Source organism: Zootoca vivipara, chromosome 9, assembly GCF_965207765.1.
Source record: "Zootoca vivipara chromosome 9, rZooViv2.hap1.1, whole genome shotgun sequence".
Lineage (NCBI taxonomy): Eukaryota > Metazoa > Chordata > Lepidosauria > Squamata > Lacertidae > Zootoca > Zootoca vivipara.
In genome coordinates, this window is record NC_142592.1 from 28,131,918 (window position 1) to 28,158,079 (window position 26,162).

The following is a 26,162-nucleotide window of genomic DNA, read 5'->3' on the forward strand; positions in this document are numbered from 1 at the left end:
CAGTTTCTGATGCATATTAACATCTCTCCCCTTTGAATGTTGCCACCATATCTGTGGTTTGGCAAGCACACTGCAAACGTATTTGCCATCTAAACTGAGTGCCCATGAAGTGCCTCTAGTATAAAAGGGAAGAGATGGTAAAGAAATCTGAAAGGAGATCCCTTCTTCCTCCACGCTGGGTTGGATTACTGCGATGTCATATGTGGGCCTGCTTTTAGAGAAAGTTAACTAGCCTGCACTTAGTTCAAAATATGACTGTCAGGCTGTCGTCAGGATCATACTTCACCTGTGCTGAATCAGCTTTATTAGCTCCCAATCTGTTTTCAATTCAAACTACTGTGCTGATCTTACAATGTCTTGGATCCCTGAATGCCTCTGGGATGATTTTCACCTGCATCAGTCTGTTTGTCCAAAGATCATCATGTGAGCCTTTCTTCCAGGTGCCTCCACCTTCTAAATTAAGTCTGCTAGTAATCCAAGAGAGAGTTTGGGGCTGTGGCCCTTCACTTTTGAAATGCCCTTCCCTTTGAAATGTTGTCATTTGGTACCAGGTAAGAAGAGCCAGAGACGAAAGTGTTCTGAATTAACCAAAGAGGCATAAAGACCACTCTACTGCCATTTTCACCATGGCTTCTGAGGTTAGAATTCTCAGGATCCCCATTGGATTGACAGGGCTGCTCTCAAATAAATACACAGTGGGGTTTTTTTTTTTTAAAAAAAAACCCACAGACACCATTTTGGAAAGCACGTGATGACAATTCCTTTATGACTGTCGCGTGCCAGAGAGAGAGAGAGAAGCATAACAATTTGTGCTCCTACAGCTGTAGGAAACACACCTCAAGCCTAGGAAAACCGGTCCTGGAAGATCTTCATTGACTCCCAGTACGTTTCCGAGCACAAGTGTTGGTGCTGACCTTTAAACCCCAAACGGCCTCGGTCCTGAATACCTGAAGGAGCGTCTCCGCCCCCATTGTCCAGCCCGGACACTGAGGTCCAGCGCAGAGGGCCTTCTGGCAGTTTTCTCACTGCAGGAAGTGAGGTTACAGGGAACCAGTCAGAGGGCCTTCTCGGTAGTGGCGCCTGCCCTGTGGAACGCCCTCCCAGCAAATGTCAAGGCAATAAGCAACTACCGGTACTTTACTTTTAGAAGACATCTGAAGGCAGCCCTGTTTAGGGAAGTTTTTAATGTTTGATGCTGTATTGTTTTTAATATTCGGTTGGAAGCCGCCCAGAGTGGCTGGGGAATTATTATTATTATTATTATTATTATTATTATTATTATTATTATTATTATTATTGATATTCCTCCTTACATTGTGTCAACGTGTTTACAGCTCATCTTGAGGACATCTTTTGTACACATGCCCTCCAGTCTGGCCTTTACATTTGCTGGGGTGAAGGAAAAGGCGAACACGTGACATGGCACCAAGATGGAGGTCTCCATCTCCTGATGTCCCACTCAGCCTTTGTGATGTAGGATTCTTGAAGTCACATTGGCATTTTGAATGCCAGCAGGGAAAAATATCCTTGCACAATTGATCTTTATTTGCAAAAGAAGTTAGTGCTATACAGTATTTCACCTTGGATTTAGCAAGTGGTATAAAGTTATTTTTATTTGAAGCAAGCCGAGTGCAGATCAGTGGAGGAGAGATTAAATCAGCAAGCAGTTCAGAATTTGTGACTACGGTAAATATTTTTTTTTTAAAAAAAGAGTACAGCATTAGACATCACCATTAATAGCAGTGGTGAACATTTTATAGTGGTCATATAGAACAACCATTCTCCTTTCTCAACCTTCACTCTATATTAACTGGACAGCTTACTCAGGCTTTGCTTCTCTGAATGTTTAAGGCATGTGAGCTTTAGCACTCTGTGGACTTGGAACAGCTGTGGTGAGGTTTAATAGCTGCCCCACAGATGCAAATCCCATTGACCTCAATAAAGTGAAACTTAAAGTCAAAGTTAACCATTAAATGCTATGGATCGAGTTGGTGCCACAAAAGCGTGTGTTTTTCAATGCATTTATAGATTCTTAGCCTCAGCCCTTCCTTAAATAGTCTCAAGCTGCAATCCCTAAGCACATTACTCAGAAGTAACTGAACACAACGGGGGACTGAACACGCAAAGCATTGCACTGCTAGGCTGTGATTGCATCTTTTTCTGCTAAGATCTGCTGAATGAAGTGAGACTTTACTTCCGAGTAAGCATGCATCAGATTGCACTGTTTTTCCCCCGCTAAGCCTTATATCTAGGCTCCCTGGTTTCCAAAATCCTCAGTGTACAGTGTATTTTCTCTCAGATAATTCTCCACATCTTTTCTAATCGCTCATCAGCTTATCACTCATCTGGAAGAAAAAATGCAAGTAAATAAATGAATTAGCAGATGCCTTAACATTTTAAACATCTTCCTAGGGTGCCTCTAAACACAACAACTTTCAATTTTTATTGATGGCAATCCTTATGAACCTGTTGATGGTGCCCAATTTTGAATACACAAAACCCATAGACACTTGCTGACTTTGTTACGTTATAATGACATCGCTGGGTTTAAGGAGATTTTTCATGGTGTGTGTGTGCATGTGAATACTCGGGGGAAGAATTTTAAATCTTTACTGAAAAATAGACTGATGAAAACATTCACTCCTGGTCAACGGAAAGAAAGAAAAGATTCCAAAGCAATGTCATTGCCCTCCTCTAATATTGTATGCTGTTATTCTGGGCAAAAAGTATAAGCGATAATTCACCATAGAAGGCAATGGCCGAGGTCTTGTCTATACACTGTAGCTTTGATGTTGCTTGTGTCAGTTTGTAAGGCTTGTACTGTTGTTAATATCTGCTCAACCCCACTTAAAATTGCAGCCAGTGTATAAGCAAAGCCTCTGCTTACACCATGGTGGTCCTTGACAGAACAAAAGCATATCATACCAAGCATGCTTAATCTCTGACAAACTAATTGGCTTAGTAAAGATGTTGTCTTCTTGCATTATATCTTGGGTTTTCCACCATCCATATTATTATAATGCTTTCGAATCGTTGATTTCAAGAAACTGCTATAAGATTTGTGGCCCATTGGTGGGAAAGGTAAATGGCTTGAAATCAAATTAGAAAGTGTTATCCAATTACATTCCACTAGGCTCGTCTGAGTCAGTGCTAGGACTGCTTTTGTTCAGTGGTTTGTTTTTTTAATCAGTGATTTAGATTGCACTTGCCATAAAACTTTGGTATTGCAAAATAAAGAGATGCTTAAAACAGACTGAGATCAGAGCTGAACACTGTTAAATGATTACAGTGAATGGGCGAGCTGGGCAGCTAGCAGTGAATTGAACTTTTCCCATGAACTCCAACTTACTATATACAGAAATAAAAGCATGTATGTTTTAGGTGAAGATAACTGCCTGAGAAGTAGCATTTTCAAACTATCAAAAGCAGTGCTCACACTATTTTTCTTGTCACTAGTAAAATTGGAAAACCTTGTTAAAAGATATTGACAAGCTGAAAATAGTTTCTTCTACCCAAATAATCACATGGGTAATGGAAAAACCCAATAGGATTTTCAGGCTAAAGGAACTGAATTTGTTTTGCCTAGAGAAAAGAGAATGTGTGCTTTAGTGCTGATGGTGGAATGAGGGGCATGGGCAGAATATGCACGCCAGTATTTCAGGATTTGAAATAATGATTTTTTTTAACGGATCCCAGGAAGAAGAGGGAGGAAACACTGGTTAATTTAACATGATCACAGGGAATGAGACAAAGTATGGTTTAAGGCAGGCAGGCTAGTTTAAATTATCCGTAAGACCTTTGGGGACTTTAAGAGCAGTTTAAATTATCATTTAAATTTTTTAAAAAAGCAGTGCAGCAATGGGACACAGTTTAGGAGTGTGGTGGGATCTAGTTCCTGATAGGTTTTCAGGAAAATATTGAAGGTATATTACATTAGTCTTGTGACCTATATAAACAACAATTTCTGGTACACGTACTTCCAGATATCTGTTTGGGGTGAAAGGGACTTCCGAGTGGTTGTACCTAGATTGTGGAACACATTGCCCTCTGAAGTGCAGTCAGCCATCTCTTGAAGGAAGACCAGAGGACTGCATTTGACTCTAGGCCTAAGTTTCACCATTCCTTGTGTGTGGGGAAATCTGGAGGAATTTAGAACATGGCAAGGGACAAGTGGAGCTCAGTTAAAATGATATAGTCTCTTGTGAATTAATCTCAATTTGACCTTGCACTGGATCCTTGTGCTCTTTTCAACGTTTGTAAATTACTTCTGGTTCACCTACCCTTTTCCCAGGAGACATCATCGCACAATATGTCATTTCCCCATTCTTCTTCGAGTTTCTATGCATCTCAGTACTTTGATCTTGCACACGAAATTAATTATGTGAATCTTTCTGTATCTTCTTCACTTGACACCTACCTCAGGTTACACTTCAGAGCAGGAAGCACTTTTGCTTTCAGCAGGAGACTGGCAGCACTAATCCTATACATGTTGACTCAAAATAAGGTCCCACTAAGCTGAACTGAGTTTACTTGTGTGTTTGGGACTTAATAATAGATCTCTGCTATCCAGGAACACAAGGGATGTAGGACATTTGATCCAATGTCATGAAGAGACAAGAAAGAAGTAGACCAGGGTGACTAACCAGTAATCTCTAGATCAGTGTTTCCAATCTTGGATCTCCAGCTGTTTTCAGACTAAATTCTCATCATCCCTGACCACTGGTATTGCTAGCTAGAGATGATGGGAGTTGTAGTCCAAAAACAGCTGGAGACCCAAGTTTGGAAAACACTGCCTAGATGTTGCTAGTCTAAGACTTCCATTATCTGTGACCACTGGACATTCTGGCTGGGGCTGATGGGAATTGAGGAGTCCAACACTATCCAGAGGGCCAATGGTTAGCTACTTCTGAAGTAGACCAAGACCACCCCAGAGGGCGATATATAGCGGTGAGCAACAGCCCACTGCAGCTGGTACCATCTGCCAGTTGCTGTGAAGTTATAATATGTTTTGTAGCTTCTTCCTCTGAATTGTAGTGGGTCAGGACTTGGGAAGCATAACTGTCAATCACATATACGGTAGTCGTTTCTGGGCTGAATAGCTGGTGAACTATTCCATGTTTGTCAAGGTTGTTCATACTGTCTGCATAGTTACAGGAATATGTGCTTCACTGAATTGAGGCAACAGTGTTTCAAATTTAGTCAGTTTCTCCCAATATTTTATATCAAATTTTTACTCATGTCAATAAGCGGAGTACTGATGGCTTGATTTTAAACAGGAACTATTTTATACATTCTGCTACATAGTTACTGCATTGAATAGTAGTTATTTCTGTAAAACTGTATTTTTCGTACTTGTCAAACATACTAGAGATGTTAATGATTTTCTCATTATTCAGTTAATCTCACATTATATTCTGGTCAAATTACTTATTTTTATGGCTGGTCCCGTGCTATTTTTATTGTATTTATTTGTATATTTTGAACTGATTTTATATATGTATATAGTTTTAATTTCAACAATATTTACCGGTAATTGATTTTAATGATTGTTTTTTCTGTGTTTTTAGCAATTCTAGGTTTTATCTGTAAGGTGCCTTGAGTCCCAACAGGGAAAAAGATGGGATATAGAGATAAGTATATAACAATAATAAATATTACTATGATTATTTAATGCAATAATGTGAAATAAAATAAGCAGAGTTCCATATGCTTTCTACAAGTGCATAGCTGGTTTAAAAACAACAGGAAAACTCTAATAACTATTTCCAGAGGGCTAGCTGTGTAAGTTTCTTGCACCAAGAACAATCAGAGACTCTTGTGGCACCTTAAAATGCTACTCTTGATCATTCCTAAATAAATAATAAATGCAGGTTTCACAATCCCACCGATTACAGTATTACTGATTTCACTTATGAATTGCTTCCTAGGAAATATCTTGAAGTGATTAACAATAAAAAACATATATAAATTCAATCACTAGTCGATTGCAGTTAAAGACTAGGATAAAAACCTGTACTTATTAAAAGGCTTGTGGGAAGGCCTTCATCAGGCACCAAAAAGATAATACAGACTGCACCTGATATGTAACAAGAGTACATTAAAAGCCCAATTCCAACACAGTATGGAACAGACCTCTTGATGTCCCTTTCCTTGAAACCTTTGAGCTGCAAACATCTGCTCCTCAAAGCACAGAGGTACTACTCTTAGGCCTGCTTCACAAGTAGCCAAATTCTTACACAAAAGACACGACGTGTGCTGCACACTGGGAAGCCATGTCTCTGTGCCATATGACAAGTGTGAAAGGGCGTCAAACATGACGACGTGCATTCAAATTCCTGCACGGACGGTAGAAATTCGTGTTGGGATTTCATCACGTCTGAGGAACCCTGTAACTTTTGAGGCAGGAACCTACTGGGAACTATTAAGGCCTCGGTCCTTGGGAGAAGAAAGGAGACTTCTCCCCAGGTTCTACTGTATGGACTGGCCCAGAAAAAGAGAATGAAAGTTGTATAATTCAGGTCAAATCCTTGCACAAGGTTAAGCTAGTCTTCCCATCTCTGACCAGCTTCTATTCAAGCTAATCACTGTAAGCCTCTAAGACTTGGATGTCTCAGTTTGCTTTTACCCTCTTCTCTCCCCATCCCCCTTTTGTATTGTGTCTTATGGAGTGCAAGCCTACCAACTGTCTTCTTTGTTATTTATAAGATTGTAAGAATAGCACTGCTGGATCTGGCCAGTAGTTTGCCTAGTCCAGCATCCTGTTCTCACAGCAGCCAACCAGATGCCCACGCAAGCAGGATCTTAGTGCAACAGCCGTTCCCTCTCTTGTGGTTTCTAGCACCTAATGTTCAGAAGTATGCTGCCTCCAACAGTGGTGATAGAACATGACCGCCATGTCTAGTAGTCATCAATAGCCTTATCCTTCATAAATTTGTCTATCCCTCTTTTAAAGGCATCCAGGTTTGTGGTCATCACTGCCACCATTTTGTTATCCTGTGAAGTCTCTTTTGGGAGCCCATTCAGCTGAAGAGCAATGAAAAACGCTTTAAATAAATCATGCTCTGCTCAGTGGGAATAAACTAGTACTGTATTTTAAAACATTAATAAATCACCTTACCTTTTCTACAAAAGTTGGAGATGTCAGAGATTGAACCTAGGACCTTCTCCATGCAAAACACACCACTGATCTACAACCTCTCAATTCTACATGTTTGGAAGGAAGTGAACACAAAAATATCTCCAATGGTGTAGGTAAATCCTACTTAAATGCAGAAAATGTGCTGAGCTAGTTATATTAAGACACTCTGCTATTTCTGGGTTCTTTAAATAGTGAAACTGTTATTGCCAAATTTCCAAATCCTACACAAACCACCCCATTACACCCTACTGAAAAAATAAAATCAATTAAGTGTTGCCATGGCACCCTTCAACCTGATAGCTCATACTGGGCTACTATGAATTATATGTATAGTGGAAATATTAAAGACCATCTGATTATACGAAGGTGTCAAGTCATGCACAGAGAGAAAGTTACTCTCCAATGGCAGCAATTGTGGGTATGGTTGGTAGTGCCTATAGAAGCTACATCCAATCCACCTGCTTGAAAAATGATGTCTAGATCAGCACAAAATGTGGCTTTGCTGTATTATAAAATTAACTCTGCCTATGTACCAGGGAACTCTTGCAGGTCATTAGCTGGAATAACCACACACTGCTATTGTCATGGCAAGTTTTACAAAAGTTATATGATGCTGAAATAGGGACACGACATACACATACATGGTTAAATAGTTTTGGATGGATGGACAAATCCAGATGGCCTGCAAAATTCTACCTAAATTACAGTCCTTTAGTGCAATAATATTCTACAAAAGTCATGTAAGATTTGTTTCACAATTGTCATTGTAAGAAAGGAATATCATTCTCATTTCTGGATGGGAAGGCAACAGCTGGAGAACTTCCTCAAATGTCTAGGCCTGTAGTGGAGTTTCCCTGTATCACTTACGCACCAGAGCTACTTCAAAAATCACATATTTCCTACATTGATAGCATTTATTGGCAGATCATGTGTTTGTTCCACAGCAAGAGCAGATGAAATTGCAATTCAGCACCTGGCTGAGGCTTGCAGGGAATTTCCTACATGCAGGTGCTATCTGTATAATAATGTATGACATGGCCTTTAATCAGATACAAAGGTTCTGATGAAAACACAATTATACCACTCAAACTCAAATAAATCACAAATCTAGACACAAACCTAAACACGCTTTTTAGAGGGTACGTGATCTCACTGAACTCAATAGGAATTCTTTCAAAGTATGTTTAGATCTTCTGCATGAAAGATAAGTTTTGTATTTTGCACCTTGTCACCTGTATTAGATCCTTCAGTAGTTAATTTATGCCCTGAAATGTGAACATTAAATATGCTCCTGCTCTTTCTTTATAAATATGGATTTCATGTAATTTTTTTAAAAAACAAACCATTGAGACCATTTTTGATATATTACTCTTTAAAAGTTTATACAGAACAAGAGATGGAAAATACTATAAATGGTAGTGTTCAGGGCAACAAACTAAGCATCTGCTGTGGGGAGTATAGGGATTACAAAATATTTACCTCTGCCCCACTCTTTTTCAATGGATAAGATTTACTCTCATACTGGCACCAAAGAATTTCAAAATTATGTTATTGGAACTTTCCTATACTGTATATATTTCCCCCAAGGGAAAATGAGAGAACTTTATCCTCTAAGAGGTGTCGTGGTCTCTTACTGGCTACCGTTCTTTGCTCCACCTTTTCTCTGTAAGGGGGAACAAGTGTGTGCATGTCAATTTAAACACGTTTGTAGATGACCAAGAACTGACCCATATGGTGTTACACGTATCTGGTGCCTCATATAACCTGGGGCACCTGGTGCTAGCACACCAGTTCCACAGTCCAGGTGGGTGCTGCACTCAAACGCTGTTACTATATGCACAGGGGCCAAGGACATAACAATGGCAGGGAAGTACAATGCCTTATAGGCACATTGCTTTGGTTTTTATAGCATCATGTGGAAACGGGCCATAAACTATTTTGGGGGGCGGGATGGCTATGGTAGTTTTAAAAAATTGATTCTAACTCCACTTTGTCCTTGCCCCTTCTCCCATGTAGCCACTGCTCACCACTCGCTTTTACTGTGTCACAAGTTATCCTATGGACTTATCTCTTAGACCAAGGTTTCCCAAACTTGGGTCTTCAGCTGTTTTCGGACCGCAATTCCCATCATCCCTGACCACTGGTTCTGCTTTTGTACCATTTGTTTGTGCTAATACTTTAAATTGTGAACTGCCCTGAGATCTATGGATGAAGGGCGGTCTACAAATTTTAATAATAACAACAACAATAATAACAACAACGGGAGCTGTAGTCCAAAAACAGCGGGAGATGGTAGTTTGAGAAACCCTGTCTTTAAACCATTTCCCCATCGTTAAGAGAAGTGTCTGAAAACTTTTGAGGCATTCCTCAATGAAGAAACGGGTACTACTCTTAGGCCTGCTTTGCAAGTGGCCGAATCCTTACCCAAAAGACACCACACACTGGGAAGCCCTGTCTATGTGCCAGACAGAACACGCGTGGAAGGCCATCACACGTGACAAGGTGCATTCAAATCCCTAGATTCGTATAGGAATTTTATCACCTGGGGTGGGACGGTGAGCGTAGCTTTTGGAGTAGGAATAAACCAGGGACTATCCTGGCCTCAGTGGTCGGGAAGAGAAAGGAGCCTCCTCACCCCCCAGGCTCAGATGAAGGGGCTCTTGCGACCCCCCGCGCCACAACTCGCTCTCCCAAAGACGTGTGTAAAAGGTTCCCTCCCTCCCAGCGCGTAAATAACGGCTCCCCCCGCCCGCCCGCTTCCCCCGGATGTCTCGGGATCTCTTCTTCTCCCACAAGGCCGCTCTCTCTTCAGCAGGGCCTGGCGTCGCCGACATCCTCCTCCTCCTCCTCGGGCCCGCAAGCGCCATCCGCCGACCGGGCTCCGCGCCGCGAGAGCGAGACTCCTCCGCGCCCGCCTGAAGAAGCGAGGCCGCGTTTCTCCCCTCGGAGGCTCTGGCGGACGACAGGCGCCTGCAGGCCGGCATCGAGCGCTGGTCCCGTGGTTGCTGCCGGGCGGCGGCAGCGGCGACGGCGAGGTCACGACGGCAGCGGCGGGGTCAGAGGGTAAAGGTCGCTCCCCCAGCATCCTCCGTGCAGGGTGCTCAGCCATCTTGGATCCTCGGGACAAGAAAATTCATGCGGTGAGTTCGGCCCGCTTCTCCTCCCCCCTCCGCCGCCTCTCCCCCCCGCCGCGGCCCAGCTCGGCAGCTCCCGGGGGAGCTCGCGGGCGCCGGGGGAGGCCTTCCCGACGGCTCCGGCCCGCTTCGGGCTGGCCGCGGCCCGCTTCATCCCGCTCGGTTTCCGTTTGCTTTTGTCTCTCTCTCTCTCTCTCTCTCTGAGGGAGAGGAGCGGGGGGGGGGGGGAAGAGATGCGTGAGGGGAAGAGGAGGAGGAGGGCGAGCGAGGCGACGCGCAAGCTCTGAGAAGGCAGCCCCGAGGCCCGGCCCGGAGCAAGGAGGGAGTGGGTGGGAAGCCCCGCCGCGGGAGGCGGCACCGCGGAGGCCCGTCAGGGCCGCGTCCTGCTTTTGCCCGGCCGCTCCTCCCCTGGGCCCACTGCTTCCGTTCCCGCCGCCGGCCGACTCGGGTTGGGTCCTGCCTGCGCCTCCCGCCCAGCCGCCGCTCGGCCTAGTCGCGGCCGCCTCCGCTCTTCTCCCTCTTTCCCGCCTCCCGCGCTGCTGCCCTTTATGCCACCCGGGTGCGAGCGCCGCGTCCCCCCCGATGCCTGAGGCTCCGGGTAAGGAAGCGACAAAGCAGAGCTCTCTGCCCCTTCCCGCCGCCTCGCGTCTTTCTCTCCTCCTAAGCGGGAGGCGGCCTCGGCGGCCTGTTTATTAGAATGCAAGGCCCGGGATGGAGAAGGGGGGTTCTCTTTGCATTTGCATTTGCTGGTGGGGGTGGGGGTTTCGCCGCAGCCGTACGACCCAGAGGCTGCGAAGAGCCTCCTTCCGGCCCCCGACGAGGTTTGCAGAACAAACTTGCGAGCGAGCGGTTGCGCTGTCTTCCAGGACGAGGTCTTTCTTGCGTGGATGGGCTTGTTTTTGTTTTGCTCGCTCGGGAGCATGCACTGCAGTTCCCCCGCGGTAAACTGATAACGTGTGTGTGTGTGTGTTTGTGTGTAAATAGTAACATTGCATTTGGGGGTGGGGGTGGGGTGGAGAAGCAGCTCCCTGGAGGAAGTGGCAAGGCTGCCCTTTGTTCGCGTTGAAGCTGTGTGTAATAATGTGGCCGATCCTGTCAGCATTTAGTGAGCAGGAGTGAGGTTTTTGATGAGACAGAGATGGTTTGGGCCATTAAGAAGTTTTGATATCTGGCTGCTTAAAAAAAAAAGTTCGAAGTTGAGGCCTTGTATGCAGCACATCTTTCAGTCGTGGCAAACTGCAACCTGCAAAACAGATCATGTTAGAACACTGATTGCATTGAAGCTTCCCCTGCATAGCCCCTGCTTTTTAAGCAAATATCATGGTGATTCTTACAATTGCATGGTGGTTGTGATGTGGCATTCCAGAGTCCATATTGTGGACCTTAACATGCTCTTGTTAAGTTTATAGGGGAGTTGTAAGCATCCCAGGCAGCTGGTTGTTTTGGTCCTGTGTTGGCCTGCTGGCATCTAGATTTTAGGTATAGGCTGTAAGATTCAGAAACAGTTTTGTGAGTCTGCTGAGCTTTCTACTTGGAATTTGTGTACTGTATTGTTTCAGTCCCTAATTTACAGTTTGCTTTTCCAAAAAACTTATGGTGGGAGTAATACTGAGCATTAATTACTTGTGAAATATTTGGGGAGTGGAGTGGAAAGTCAGTCGTCTTTTGCTGCTGGTAATTAATTTAATCTGTAGACACACACAGAGTAATCAACATTAAAAAGACTACATGGAAGCTGTTTCAATACGATACACAAAATAATACATCTGATCATAAAGCACAAATCATTTCTAGAAACACTGTTCACTTCATTTACTATTTGGTGAAAGATGACAACAACAAACATTGGTGTTCCTGAAATAGAAATTGTCAGCTTTGATCTTAAAGATGCCATGAATGTGTGCAGGGAAATCTTTTAAATACCATTGTTTAAGAAAAATTATTTTTAAGGGAAAGTTAATAAAGAACAAAGGTTACTGACAAGGCTGGATACTGAAAATTGTGTAAGTAATGCACACCAATAGATTTCTAATACAGTATGATGTAAAATGTCAAGCAGGTAATACCATTCTTTAAAAGAAAACCAGAAATGGGTATTCAGCTCTTAATGAGATATGCATAGATTCTACCAAAGTCCATGTAGAGTAAGTTCTAAAAGCTACTCTGGTTGTTGTTTGTGAGGGTGAACTACTACTTCAATGACTTCAGAAAATTGTTACAGATCATGACTTTCTTCTTGTTGTTGATAAAATATTATCAGTGATGTGGCTTTTTCAGAAAGAAATTGAATAGAATATTTTCCTGGAATTTTTATGTGTGCAAATGGGGATAATTTCATCCGTAATTTTTCTGATGTCATAAAGTTTGATCTAATTACACACTATTTCTAAGCGCTGGAAATTTTTCCATCCATCACCATTAGTTATGCCTTAGAGCAGGGGTTCTAACAAAATTTTCTCGAGGACCCCTCATCGAGCCGCTATTGTGACAAGGACCCCCATTAATTCCTAATCCTAAAATTAAAAAGTGAGAGCCAAATTAAGAGTCTTTTTATATTTTATATTTATACGTTTTTTACAGTTACAACCGAGTACTCCATCAGTATACAGTTAGTTTTAATTTTCAGTTCTTAATGAGATGAACCACTTTTTAACCAACGGTCCATTTTTAACTACGTGAACTGTAGCTTCCGCGAAAAACAACGCTTTGTTTACAAACACTACTGTTTTACAAAGAGGCAGCGCACGCCAGGGAGGAGGGAGGGGAATGGAGAAGACAGGGTACCTGCGCAGTAGCGCACAAATGAAGCCGATGCGCGCAAAGCATCTTGGGGAGGTGAGCGTTAGTAGAATGCACGCGCTGCCTCTTTGCAAAACAGTAGTGTTTGTAAAGCGCCACCTAACGGCATACAGCAGAACTACTGCCTCTATCTAATTCTAGTTTTGCGCTAGACTCTGCTCATGCAGGAAGCGGCCAAAACAAAAAATCTGTTATCATACGAAATATATTTAATATATTTTTTATTCTAATAGCATCTTGCGGACCCCTCTGGCATAGCTCGCGGACCCCTGGGGGTCCGCGGACCACCTGTTGGGAACCATTGCCTTAGAGTAAAGGTTTTCAACCTTTTTGAGTCTACAGCTCCTTTGACCCAGCTACATTCTTTCTGTGGGTCTTAGAAGCCCAGTTATGTCACCCTTTGCCTTCAGAGTCAGCAGCCCCTCGCCCCTTTTCAAGCATGCTCCCTTGTGGAGTGTTCCCTCAGCCTCCTTTCCCCTCTCCTTGGGAGTCCTCTGGGCAGCTGCAGCTGCCGCCTCCGGTCTGAGCTGCCCTCCCTGCCCCAAAGAGAGGTGCCTTCTCACACTGCCCTACAGGACTTGGAAAGCACCCCCTGGCCAGCCCCAGAGCCATCATTCACCTGAGAAGCTTGTAACCAGGGGTGCTGTAACAAACAGTTGTGCAAGTCTTTTGGACGCAGATGCAAGAGGGCATCAGAGGAGGGGAGAAAGGAAAGAGGGATAAAAGCCAGTGTTGCCTGCAGCACCCCTGACTATCATTCAAGGCACCCCAGGGAGCCATGGCACACTGATTGAAAACCACTGCCTTTGAGGTTTCTTCTCATTTTAAGCAAGACATGACGTATAGATTTATGTACTAAAGTAACTGCAGAAAATGATTAGTAATTATCAGGAGTAGTTTGTTTTTAAACTCAAAAAGTTGTACTTCAATGATGCTCCCTGAAAAGTTGTCAGATACTCATGTAACTGAAGCAGAGCTCTTCTGATGTCTCTGGTGGATATTTTTATACCGTAGAGTTTGGTTTTCCATGGTGAGACTTGTGTATGGATTCACTGCACAAAATTTTGAACTGTTTAAAGACTGTAACTTTGAGTACATATGGTACAACTTACCTGTTAAACTTGAGTATTGTAATTAAAAGTTGCATGGAGTAGGTGACATTTTCTGGAATTACTAATATGTAACATAATGATTGATATTGCCCATCGTTAATGCATAGAGTTGGATTCAGAGTTGGCCTTCCTATAAATGGAAGGGACTGCAATCCATTGGAGGCTCCTCCTGATGGAACTGGGGAGCAGGCGGGTGCGAGGAGGCTGATTCTCAGTGCAGACTCCCACACCACTTCACACACTGTTAAGAAGGGTCTCTCAGCCCTCTGGAACAGACTTTCCAGGGGAATGATAGAATTCACAGAAAGCAAGGGAACTCTGGATCCAACTATACATTACTTGGAAGTCATGAATTGTGGCAGTACTTCATTTGCAGAGCAGTCCTGTTCATGTTTGCGCAAAACTAGTTCCACTGTTTCAGTGGTGCTTACTTCCATGTAAGTGTGCCACTTAAAGCACATTACCATGTTCTACAATTTGCCATGGAGATACATTCCTCTTTGCTTATTAAAACTGCAGTGTACCTGGAAGTAAACCCACTTTAATTCAGTTACACTTATTTCTGAGTAAACATGCAGAGAAATGCATTCCATGTTCACTAGAGTGTCTGAAATACAAAAATTAATGATATAAAATCAAGTTTCTTTCAAGGATTCAAAATAGATATTCCCAAAGTTACCACACTGTGACCATTACTGTTTCTTTATTTCTTAAGTCCTTCATAAAATTGTTTGCAGTAGTTTCAGAGTAATGCAAGTGTGAGTTTCTTTCTCTTTTTTTAAAAGGCTATTTAAGGCAATTTAAGATGAACATGTAATGGTTATTTATGATGGAATTAATATATTAGGTAATGTTGTTTAGTCATTTAGTCGTGTCCGACTCTTCGTGACCCGACCCCATGGACCAGAGCATGCCATGCACTCCTCTCTTCATATTAGATAATAATTTGGTCTAATTATGTAATATTTACAGGCAATAAAATTCCACGTGCTGATTGACAGCAGTTTCCCAGAACATGTATATACAGTAGATGCTTGCACAATAATTATTTATGTACTACTTAAGTAACGTGTTGTTTACATGTCACTTTCACATGGAATTGCTTTCTGTGTAGACAGTATATAATACTTGAGGCAGTCTTTGTCCTCTGAAATTCTCCTGCACTTCCTGGTTTGTTAAGGTATCTCAGCACACGTTGTGACACACTAGACATGAAATTTCATGAGGGTGAAGGTGATAACAGTTGTTTGTATAATAAGATGTCTTCATAGAATGAAGAAATACTATTAGAATGTCAAAGAGGGTAGTGAATAGTCAAGTCAATATATTATGGAGATTCTACCCGTTTCTATATGTATGTTCACCTGAGCACTTTTAATTTATCACTTTAGCTTGTTGCTTGCTTCTGTTTTTAGCAGTTATGTGTGAAATACACAATATATGCCTACTCAGAAATGAGCCCCATTGAGTTCAGTGGTGTTACTCCCAGATGAGTGGATATAGACTTGCAGCCTCGGGTATTAATCAGAGTCGATACTGTTATTGAACTGTTTTAGTGACATTTTTAGTGACATTAAATACATTTTTTGGACACTACTATAAAAATACAGGATGGACATATAGACACCACCTTATACAGAAAACCAACTGACCGACAAACATACCTACATGCTTCTAGCTACCATCCCAAACATACCAAACAATCCATCGTATACAGCCAGGCCTTACGTTACAACCGCATCTGTTCCAACTCTACAGACAGAGAATCTCACCTAAGAGATCTACAGCAAACCTTTTTAGAACTAAAATATCCACCTGATGAAGTTAAACAACAGATCAACAGAGCCAGACAGATACCTAGAGAGAACCTGCTGCAAGACAGACCCAAAAAAGAAAATAACAGAACACCACTAGTCATCACATACAGCTCCCAAGCTAAAACAGTACAACGCATCATCAGAGATCTACAGCCTCTCCTGGACAATGACAGCTCCCTTTCTCAAGCTCTGGGAGGAAGACCTTTCATTGCCTACAGACAGCCACCCAATCTTAAACAACTCCTCACCCACAATAATACAACCACCAGACTTAACATGGACACTGGTACCAGAGCCTGCAATAAACCCAGATGCCAACTTTGCTGCCACATACACCCAGACAACACCATTACTGGCCCCAACAACATCCAACATACCATCTCAGGACTATTTAATTGCTCATCCTCTAACATTGTGTATGCCATCAAATGCCAACAGTGCCCTTCAGCTCTCTATATTGGACAAACAGGCCAAACCCTACGCCAAAGGATAAATGGACATAAATCTGACATCAGGAACCAGAAGACAGAAAAACCAGTAGGAGAACACTTCAATCTCCCAGGACATTCTATACAAGATCTCAAAGTAGCTGTCTTACTACAAAAGAATTTCAGAAATAGACTGGAAAGAGAAGTTGCTGAATTGCAACTTATCACCAAGCTCAAAACCATGGAGGGACCTGGTTTGAACAGAGATATCGGATTCTTATCTCATTATACATGATAAGCGATCTTCAGCCATCTCAACCCTTGCTTTTTCATGCAAAGCCATTTGCAGTCGTTTGCGGTCATCAACAGCTATCAGTCAGTCAATCACCCATTTCCACCAGCCTTCTGAGTGATCCCCCCTCACCATCCCCACCCCTCCCCACCCCTTCTCTACATAAGTGCCTGGAAACTTCCATTTCACTGTATCTGAAGAAGTGTGCATGCACACGAAAGCTCATACCAAAATAAAAACTTAGTTGGTCTTTAAGGTGCTACTGAAGGAATTTGTTTTAGTGATGAAATTGAAATGCTTAACAAGTAGCCTGTGACATCATTAAACCTCTTGGCACATTTGAACTAGCTTTAAAAGTCAAAAATGTACTTTTACAAGTTACAGAAAGATTTGCAACCTAATTCAAAATTTTGCATAGGATTTGGCCTCCTGGCAGGTTCCTTGTGATAAGAAGCTTTTCCTATTTATTTCCGAGAAGTGGACAATGCAAAGCTCTGACGTACACAAGTAGTAGTCTTGTGTGTTGGGACTCAGATATGCCTGCCATTTAAACTTGCCTTTTTAGCATACACATACCATTAAAAAGTTGTTTACATTTTTACTGATAATACTTTTGTATATTAAGTACTCTCAAATTATGTTATTCAAAAGCTAAACTAGTAAATTTATTCATTTAGATTTAAAAACATTTCAGAACATCCAGTTCTGGATGTTCAGGGTTGTATCTAACTAAGCCTCGGGTTACGAACACCTCGGGTTGTGAACTACGCAAACCCAGAAGTATTTTCACCGCGCGTGCGTTCTGCACTTGCGCAGAAGCGGCGTGCACGGTTAGGCACGTGCACAAAGCAATAAAGTTGCGCTTTGTGCATGTGCAAAATGGCGCTTCGGGTTACGACCATTTCAGGTTACGAACTGCGTCCCGGAACGGATCGTGTTCGTAACCTGAGGTACCACTGTACTCTGACTAGATCCACTGAAATAAATGAGCTTAAAATAGCCATAGTTTTCATGGGTGTAGTTAAGCCACACTTGTTTGGATACCACTCTTGGTTCTAAAATCAACTTTGGGGCTCCCTGTGACTTTATTTATTACAATAACTTATATCCCATCTTTCTATGGAAATTGTGTGCTGTTTGGTTGTTACAAATAACAGTACAGACTTTCAGATCAGAAAATATCTGACTGTTCTGCCAGGTAATTATAAGTAAGCTACATGCTTCCTTTAAACAGTTATGGGTTGTGAGGACTTTATTTAGGGTTGGACCTCTTCTCCGGAAAAAATTGTATACTAGAATTCTGTTTTCATTTTTAAAAATATTCCTCCTCAAACTAAATATAGGCCTTGAATGCAACGCAGTTGGAGAGCCTCTGTCCATAGCTCATACAATTTCTTTGTCTTGGCAGAGGGACTGTAATTGATGGTTTTTAAAACAGTTATTTGGGTTATAAAGTATACAAATGCTAGGAGGCTCTTTTGAACTAAAGTATGTAAAAACAGAACCTGTTTATAATGCTGCCAAGTAGCCAAATGAACCTCTGCCTGACGTATTAGTGTGCTTTTGCTATGCAATATGCAGATACACCTTTTCATAGTATAGAGATAAATGTTGTTAGCTATAATGTCTGCTCATCCAGTTTCTGTTAGAGGTACAGAAAATGGACAACCCACTGTACATTAAAAGATAATTTTGATGAAGATGGCAGGTTTTTATATTTCATGTGACCTTGAAATTGTTTGGCATTGTTAAGTTGCACAAGAATAAAAGGAATGGACTCTCTAGGTACCAGGGAGAGAGTAGTGCAGAGTGTGTGTAGTAAAATTTAACAAGAGATGTTAGTTTTTAGTATCTTGGAAAGCTTTAAGCTTTAAGTCTAGGGTTCAAAATTAGCAGGGTGCCAGGTGCATTTTGCACCTAAAGATTCTCCATTTGCGAGAACCTTTAAAAGTCTGGATACTTACGGTACTATTTTCTGCACCTGTCTGACATTCAAAGATTACTGAAATGCATGTGCTTTGAAACCTCAAAGTATATGTTAAGGATAGACAATATGTCAAAGAGTTTAACAATAAGGAGTAGAGTGTTAGAAAAAATGAAGTATGGTACCAATATTTTTATTGTGAACACCAAATTAAACATGTATTAACAAATTCTGCTAAAAAATTGATACTAACAATGTGTCACTTACGTGAATTGTGTATTAGTTCATGCTTTTCAAAATAAATAGAGTCCCCCCCCCATGGTGACTAGACAATCTGTTTTGACTCCCACAACCTAGGTCCCAAAAGCCATTTGGCTCCTAGCTTTTCTGTCCCACTTTCTAACACTGTTCAAGCCCATTAGGATTTGAAATATATTTGTTCTTATTTGAAATACATTAATTAAGAATGTGTATTTGGATTTCATTAATGAAATCAATCTGATATGAAAACACTTTCATCTTCATAGAATAATAGTATAAAGAAGATACTGGAACTTAAAATATGAACGTTGCCTTCCTAGAGCACATTATCGAACATTCAAAAAGGAGAGATAAAGTAATCATGGGATACTTCAGCTACCCTGATATCTGTTGGAACTCAATCCCAGCCAAGAATGTAAAGTCCAACAAATTCCTCAGTTTCTTCACTGAGAATTTCATTTCTCAGAAGCTTGAAGAAGCAACAAGGAGATCATGTGTCTTGAGCCTAATGGAGGAACTGGTTGGCAAAGTGGAAGTACTGGGAACCTTGAGAGGAAGTGATCATGTCCTCTTGGGTTTCATGACAGAGGCAAGGGAAAGTTGAGTGTAGTTGGACATGCACCCTGGACTTTAAGAAGGCCGATTTCAAAATGCTTAAGGAACTTCTGGGTGAGATCCCATGGTCAGAAATATTCAAAGAGAAGGGAGTCCAAGAGGAATGGGAGTTACTTAAAGGAGAAATATTGAAGGCCTAAATGCAGACAATTCCAACAAGGGAGGCATCTAAAGAAACTAGTGTGGCTACAGATGAGCTGAGATTTAACAAGAAATGGAAGAAAGGGGAAATCACAAAGTAAGAATATACATGAGCAGCCAGCAAATGTAGGGAGAAGGTCAAGCAGACCAAAGCTCAGAATGAGTTCAGGCCTTCAAGAGAGGGTAAAAATAATTTTAACAGGTTTTTTCAACCATGTTTGAAAAAGCAAAAGAAAGAAAGACTATGTATTAGGTCCTCTGCATGGGGAAATGCTCTTGGGTGGCAGAGAGAAGGTAGAACTACTCAACATGTACTTTACCTTTGTCTTCACTTAAAAGGAAAGCAGTGCCCAACCTGGTGATAACACAATAAATGATGCAAGGAGAGAGCTTCAACCCAATATAGGAAAATAGGTGGTAAGGGAACGCCTAACTACTTTAAATGACTTCAGATCTCCAGGCCCTGATGAGCTGCATCCAGGGGTACTAAAGGAGCTTGTGGATGTAATTTCAGAGCCTGTCTATAATCTTTGAGAATTATTGGAGACAGGTGAGGTCCCCGCAGAAATGTCTGCACTATGAAAGGTCTTAGAACAGGTAATTAAATGGTCTATGAGCACTTATAAAAGTTGTGATTACTAAGATGCAGGCATGGGTTTCTCAAAAACAAGTCATGACAGACAAATCTCATTTCTCTTTTTGGATTAGAGTTACAAGCTTGGAGGACCAGGGATGCTGTAGATGTAGTGTATCTTTCAATAAGACTTTTGACAAAGTCCTCCATGATATTCTTGCAGAGAAGCTGGTAAAATGGGGGCTAGACGAAGTTACTGTTAGGTGGATTGGTAGCTGGTTGACTGACCAAACCCAAAGAGTGCACTGCTCACTAATGGTTTCTTGTCGTTCTGGATAAAAGTGACAAGCTGGTACTGCAGGCTTCTGTCCTGGGCCCATTGTTCAACATCTTTACAAACCTCTTGGATGAAGGAATTGAGGGGATGCTCAGCAAATTTGCAGAAGACACCAAACTGGGAGGGTGTAGAATGCATAATCAAGGATTCAAGATGACCTTAATAGATTGGTGAACTGGGCCAAAAGTAACAAAATGAATTTCAGTAGGGACAAATGCATGGTTCTATACTTAGGCAGGAAGAACCAGATGCACAAATATAAGATGGGGGGAGACTTGGCTTGCCAGTAGTACATGTGAAAAGGATTGAGGAATTTTAGACACAAGCTAAACATGAGCTAAGCATGAGTGTGATGCAGCAGCAAAGAAAGCTAATGCTAGTCTAGGCTGTACCAACAGAAGTCTAGTGTCCTGCCCATTCAAGGGAAGTAATGGTCTCACTGTATTCTGCCTTGGCCAGCCCACACCCTGGAGTACTGTGTCCAGTTCTGGCCACCAGAATTTAAGAATGATGTTGACAAGAAGTTACAAGTTACAAGAAAGGAGATTCAGACTAAGCATCAAAAAGAACCTTCTGACAGTAAGAGCTGTTTGACAGTGGAATGGAGCTCCTTGGAAGGTGGAGGTTTTAAAGTGGAGTTTGAATGGCCATCTGTGATGGATGGTTTAGATGAGATTCCTTTAGATGAGATACAGTGGTACCTCAGTTTACAAACTTAATCCATCCTTCCACCATTCAGATTCCGTTCTTAGACCGAGGTAAAGTTCTCAAACCAAGACACTATTTCCGTTTTTGCAGAGTTTGTAAACCAAATCGTTCTTAAACCGGACTGTTAAACTGATGTACCTCTGTATGTGAAAAGAGTTGAGAAGCCGTTTTCATTTCATTCAAACCTTCCATTTTCTGAAGACCTTGAAGCTTGCAGTAAAAATTCAGAATAGGAAGCAATCGGTCTTTCAGACACAAATACTGTTAATACTGTTTTTTTTAATGCTTTATTTTATATTTCAGCATTACAAATCATATAAACACAAAAAGAAAGAAAGAAAGAAAGAATAAGATTTAAATATTAATCAATAAATTTAATACAAATCATACGAAATTCAAAAATTCAAAATTTGAAAATAATCTAAAAAGAAACCGTATAAGCAATCATAAAGCTAAAAGAAATACATATATAAAATAAATTATATAAACTATACAAAACACAGACACAAATACTGTTTAGATAAATAAAAAAATTATATTATTGTTCTAAGGAAAAAATATTTACTGGGATTGGAATAAAATTAATCATTATTTACTCAGTTACGTTGATGCTTGCTGTGTGAAGTAACAGTGGATAGTATTATAAAGTGTATTTGATATTCAAATTTATTGCAGCTCCTTAATTACATTGTGGTGGTGTTTATATCTGTGAGCTTTTTCCAGAAATGATTTTTTTATGTTTATGTGTGAAAATGCTTTTAAGCTCAGATAACATAACTTACTTTTTGTTTGTTACAATGTTGATCTTTTCTATTATCTTTCCTTTTTTAGTTTCCTAATTGTCAAATACCGTATATACATGAGTATAAACCGACTTTTTCAGCATATTTTTTGTACTGAAAAAGCTCCCCTCGGCTTATACTTGAGTGAGGCTGGCAGTGGTGGAGGGACCGCTGGTCCCGCTGCCTCCACCCGCCTCTGGCAAGGGCAGGCACAGGAGCCGCGGTTGGGAGAGATGCTGCGCTGTGCCTCTCCAAACCGCGGCACCTATGCCTGCTCTTGAGAGTGGCAGAGGCGGCGGCAGAGGGACAAGCAGTGCTTTCGGGCTGCTCCTTCCTCCTCCGCTACTGCCAACAGCGGCAAAGGCGGTGGCAGAGGAACGAGCAGCCTGAAAGGGCTGCTTTCGGGCTACTTCTTCCTCCTCCGCCACCTTTGCGATCTTCCTAGAACAATGAGAAAATGTACATTTCATGCTCCAGCTGTGCCGTTTCCTCCCCAGGGTGATAGGATTTTCTGCAAGTATCCACAGAGATACTGGCATACCTTCTCCCTTCCCAAGGACAGTAATTAGCTTTTTGAATAGCAGAAGGCTCTTTCCTGCATCAAGGGGCAAAAAACCAAGGCTGGACATAGCATTTTAAAAAAGTTTCCTTGTATATCTATTGAGGTTAAGGATTCACCTTTCACACACATGGAAAGTATTCAGCGCAGCACCGCCTGAGATCAGCTATTAAGATTCTGCAGGTATGGAAAGGGGCATCTGCAAAACAGCAGAAAATGAATCTGCCAATCTGAAGTTGCTGCTATGTTGAAAAGCAAGGTGAAATGGCTCCCCAAGGTAAATCTGCCACCAGAAAAAGGGCAGAACAATCCTAGGAGTGCGTATACTGAAGCTTTGTTAATAGAGGCTGGATGCTCCGTTAACACGCTAGCCAATCTGCTAGCCAATCTGCTGAGTTTACATTTTGCCCATGGGATGTCTTCCTATTCTCTGCAGTTGCATTTATAAAATGCCCCCCCCCCCAGCAGCATGTTAGCAATCTGTGTCTGCCTACTCAGGAGTCAGTTGCACTAAGATTAAGATAATTTAATCCCAGGTAAGAGCATATAAGAATTGGTTGGTGGTTATACCAAGTCAGACAACCTGGGAAGTTTTTTTAGCATTAGATCAAACCATACCTCTACCAACCTAGAGTGTTGCCTACATCATTCCTCTAATTAGAAGCTTGTGTGGCTTCATGCCATGCTGCCATTAAAAAATGTTAATGAGAACAGCCTTTTCTAGCTTTATTGTGTACTCTGGAGATTGCATGGACACTTGATTTAATTTGCCTCAACATTTATTTATGCATTCCTTCCTAACGAATCTGCACTCTTCGTTTAAAATATCCAGGAGGCAGACATTAATAAATGGAGGCCTAGATATTGGACGCCAACAGGTTGGCAATATTTAAGCTAGTTTACTGTTTTTCTTTGAAATAAATATTCAAAAACATTTAACCTACCATTTAACCTATTTTTGAAATTTACCAGTAGCTGCTGCATTTCCCACCCCAGGCTTATACTCGAGTCAATAAGTTTCCCAGTTTTATATTCAGATCAGCTTATACTCGACTATACAGTGGTACCTCGGGTTGTTGTTGTTGTTGTTGTTGTTTAGTCGTTTAGTCGTGTCCGACTCTTCGTGACCCCATGGACCATAGCACGCCAGGCACTCCTGTCTTGCACTGCCTCCCGCAGTTTGGTCAAACTCATGTTCGTAGCTTCGAGAACACTGTCCAACCATCTCGTCCTCTGTCGTCCCCTTCTCCTAGTGCCCTCAATCTTTCCCAACATCAGGGTCTTTTCCAAGGATTCTTCTCTTCTCATGAGGTGGCCAAAGTATTGGAGCCTCAGCTTCACGATCTGTCCTTCCAGTGAGCACTCAGGGCTGATTTCCTTAAGAATGGATAGGTTTGATCTTCTTGCAGTCCATGGGACTCTCAAGAGTCTCCTCCAGCACCATAATTCAAAAGCATCAATTCTTCGGCGATCAGCCTTCTTTATGGTCCAGCTCTCACTTCCATACATCACTACTGGGAAAACCATAGCTTTAACTATGCGGACCTTTGTAGGCAAGGTGATGTCTCTGCTTTTTAAGATGCTGTCTAGGTTTGTCATTGCTTTTCTCCCAAGAAGCAGGCGTCTTTTAATTTCGTGACTGCTGTCACCATCTGCAGTGATCAAGGAGCCCAAGAAAGTAAAATCTCTCACTGCCTCCATTTCTTCCCCTTCTATTTGCCAGGAGGTGATGGGACCAGTGGCCATGATCTTAGTTTTTTTGATGTTGAGCTTCAGACCATATTTTGCGCTCTCCTCTTTCACCCTCATTAAAAGGTTCTTTAATTCCTCCTCACTTTCTGCCATCAAGGTTGTGTCATCTGCATATCTGAGGTTGTTGATATTTCTTCCGGCAATCTTAATTCCGGTTTGGGATTCATCTAGTCCAGCCATTCGCATGATGAATTCTGCATATAAGTTAAATAAGCAGGGAGACAATATACAACCTTGTCGTACTCCTTTCCAAATTTTGAACCAATCAGTTGTTCCATATCCAGTTCTAACTGTAGCTTCTTGTCCCACATAGAGATTTCTCAGGAGACAGATGAGGTGATCAGGCACTCCCATTTCTTTAAGAACTTGCCATAGTTTGCTGTGGTCGACACAGTCAAAGGCTTTTGCATAGTCAATGAAGCAGAAGTAGACGTTTTTCTGGAACTCTCTAGCTTTCTCCATAATCTAGCGCATGTTTGCTATTTGGTCTCTGGTTCCTCTGCCCCTTCGAAATCCAGCTTGCACTTCTGGGAGTTCTCGGTCCACATACTGCCTAAGCCTGCCTTGTAGAATTTTAAGCATAACCTTGCTAGCGTGTGAAATGAGCGCAATTGTGCGGTAGTTGGAGCATTCTTTGGCACTGCCCTTCTTTGGAATTGGGATGTAGACTGATCTTCTCCAATCCTCTGGCCATTGCTGAGTTTTCCAAACTTGCTGGCATATTGGGTGTAGCAACTTAACAGCATCATCTTTTAAAATTTTAAATAGTTCAGCTGGAATATCATCACTTCCACTGGCCTTGTTATTAGCAATGCTTTCTAAGGCCCATTTGACTTCACTCTCCAAGATGTCTGGCTCAAGGTCAGCAACCACACTACCTGGGGTGTACAAGACCTCCATATCTTTCTGGTATAATTCCTCCGTGTATTCTTGCCATCTCTTCTTGATGTCTTCTGCTTCTTACCTCGGGTTAAGAACTTAATTTGTTCTGGAGGTCTGTTCTTAACCTGAAACTGTTCTTAGCCTGAGGTACCACTTTAGCTGATGGGGCCTCCCGCCGCCGCCACACCGCCGTGTGATTTCTCTTCTCATCCTGAAGTTCTTAACCCGAGGTACTATTTCTGTGTTAGCGGAGTCTGTAACCTGAAGCGTCTGTATATGTTATATATGTATGTACCAGGGGTTGTAACAACTTACATCTCCATCTTTGGGTAGTTGTTGTTTGAATAAAACAAAGGCAAGTTATATTTTCACAAATATACCATACTTAACCAATTTTATCAGTTGTTATACATACCGTAATAGGTGATACCAAACTAGCATGTTCAGGAGTTCCACTGAAATAGCGGACCATTTGGATCCCTTCCAGTCAGGATTCAGGCCTCATCATGGGACTGAAACTGCCTTGGTCGCACTGGTCGATGATCTCCGGCGGGCTAGGGACAAAGGTAAGAGCTGTTTCCTTGTTCTGCTGGATCTCTCAGCGGCTTTTGACACCATCGACCATAACATCCTTCTGGACCGTCTAGAGGGCTTGGGAGCTGGGGGCACTGTCATGCAGTGGTTCCGCTCCTTCCTCCTGGGCCGTGTTCAGAAAGTGGTGGTGGGGGATGAGTGTTCAGACCCTTGGGCTCTCACTTGTGGGGTGCCTCAGGGTTCTGTCCTCTCCCCCATGCTTTTTAACATCTATATGCAGCCGCTGGGAGAGATCATCAGGGGGTTTGGGCTGGGTGTCCATCAGTATGCTGATGATACCCAGCTCTACCTCTCTTTTAAATCGGAACCAGTG

At 42.1% G+C, this 26,162-nt stretch overlaps 1 protein-coding gene across 8 annotated transcripts in view; it reads left to right on the forward strand.

Annotated features, from left to right (window-relative positions):
* The first annotated feature begins 10,232 nt into the window (after window positions 1–10,232).
* The window catches only part of CNOT2 (CCR4-NOT transcription complex subunit 2), a 62,833-nt gene continuing 46,903 nt past the window's right edge, over window positions 10,233–26,162 (forward strand). For 4 of the 8 annotated variants that reach the window (XM_035126836.3, XM_035126838.3, XM_088651940.1 and 1 more), the window contains exon 1: window positions 10,233–10,278. The gene's annotated coding sequence lies outside the window, so the exon portion shown is untranslated. Of the gene's footprint in view, window positions 10,871–26,162 lie in introns of all 8 variants that reach the window. The other 4 variants (XM_088651939.1, XM_060279666.2, XM_088651941.1 and 1 more) reach the window with 4 other exon arrangements.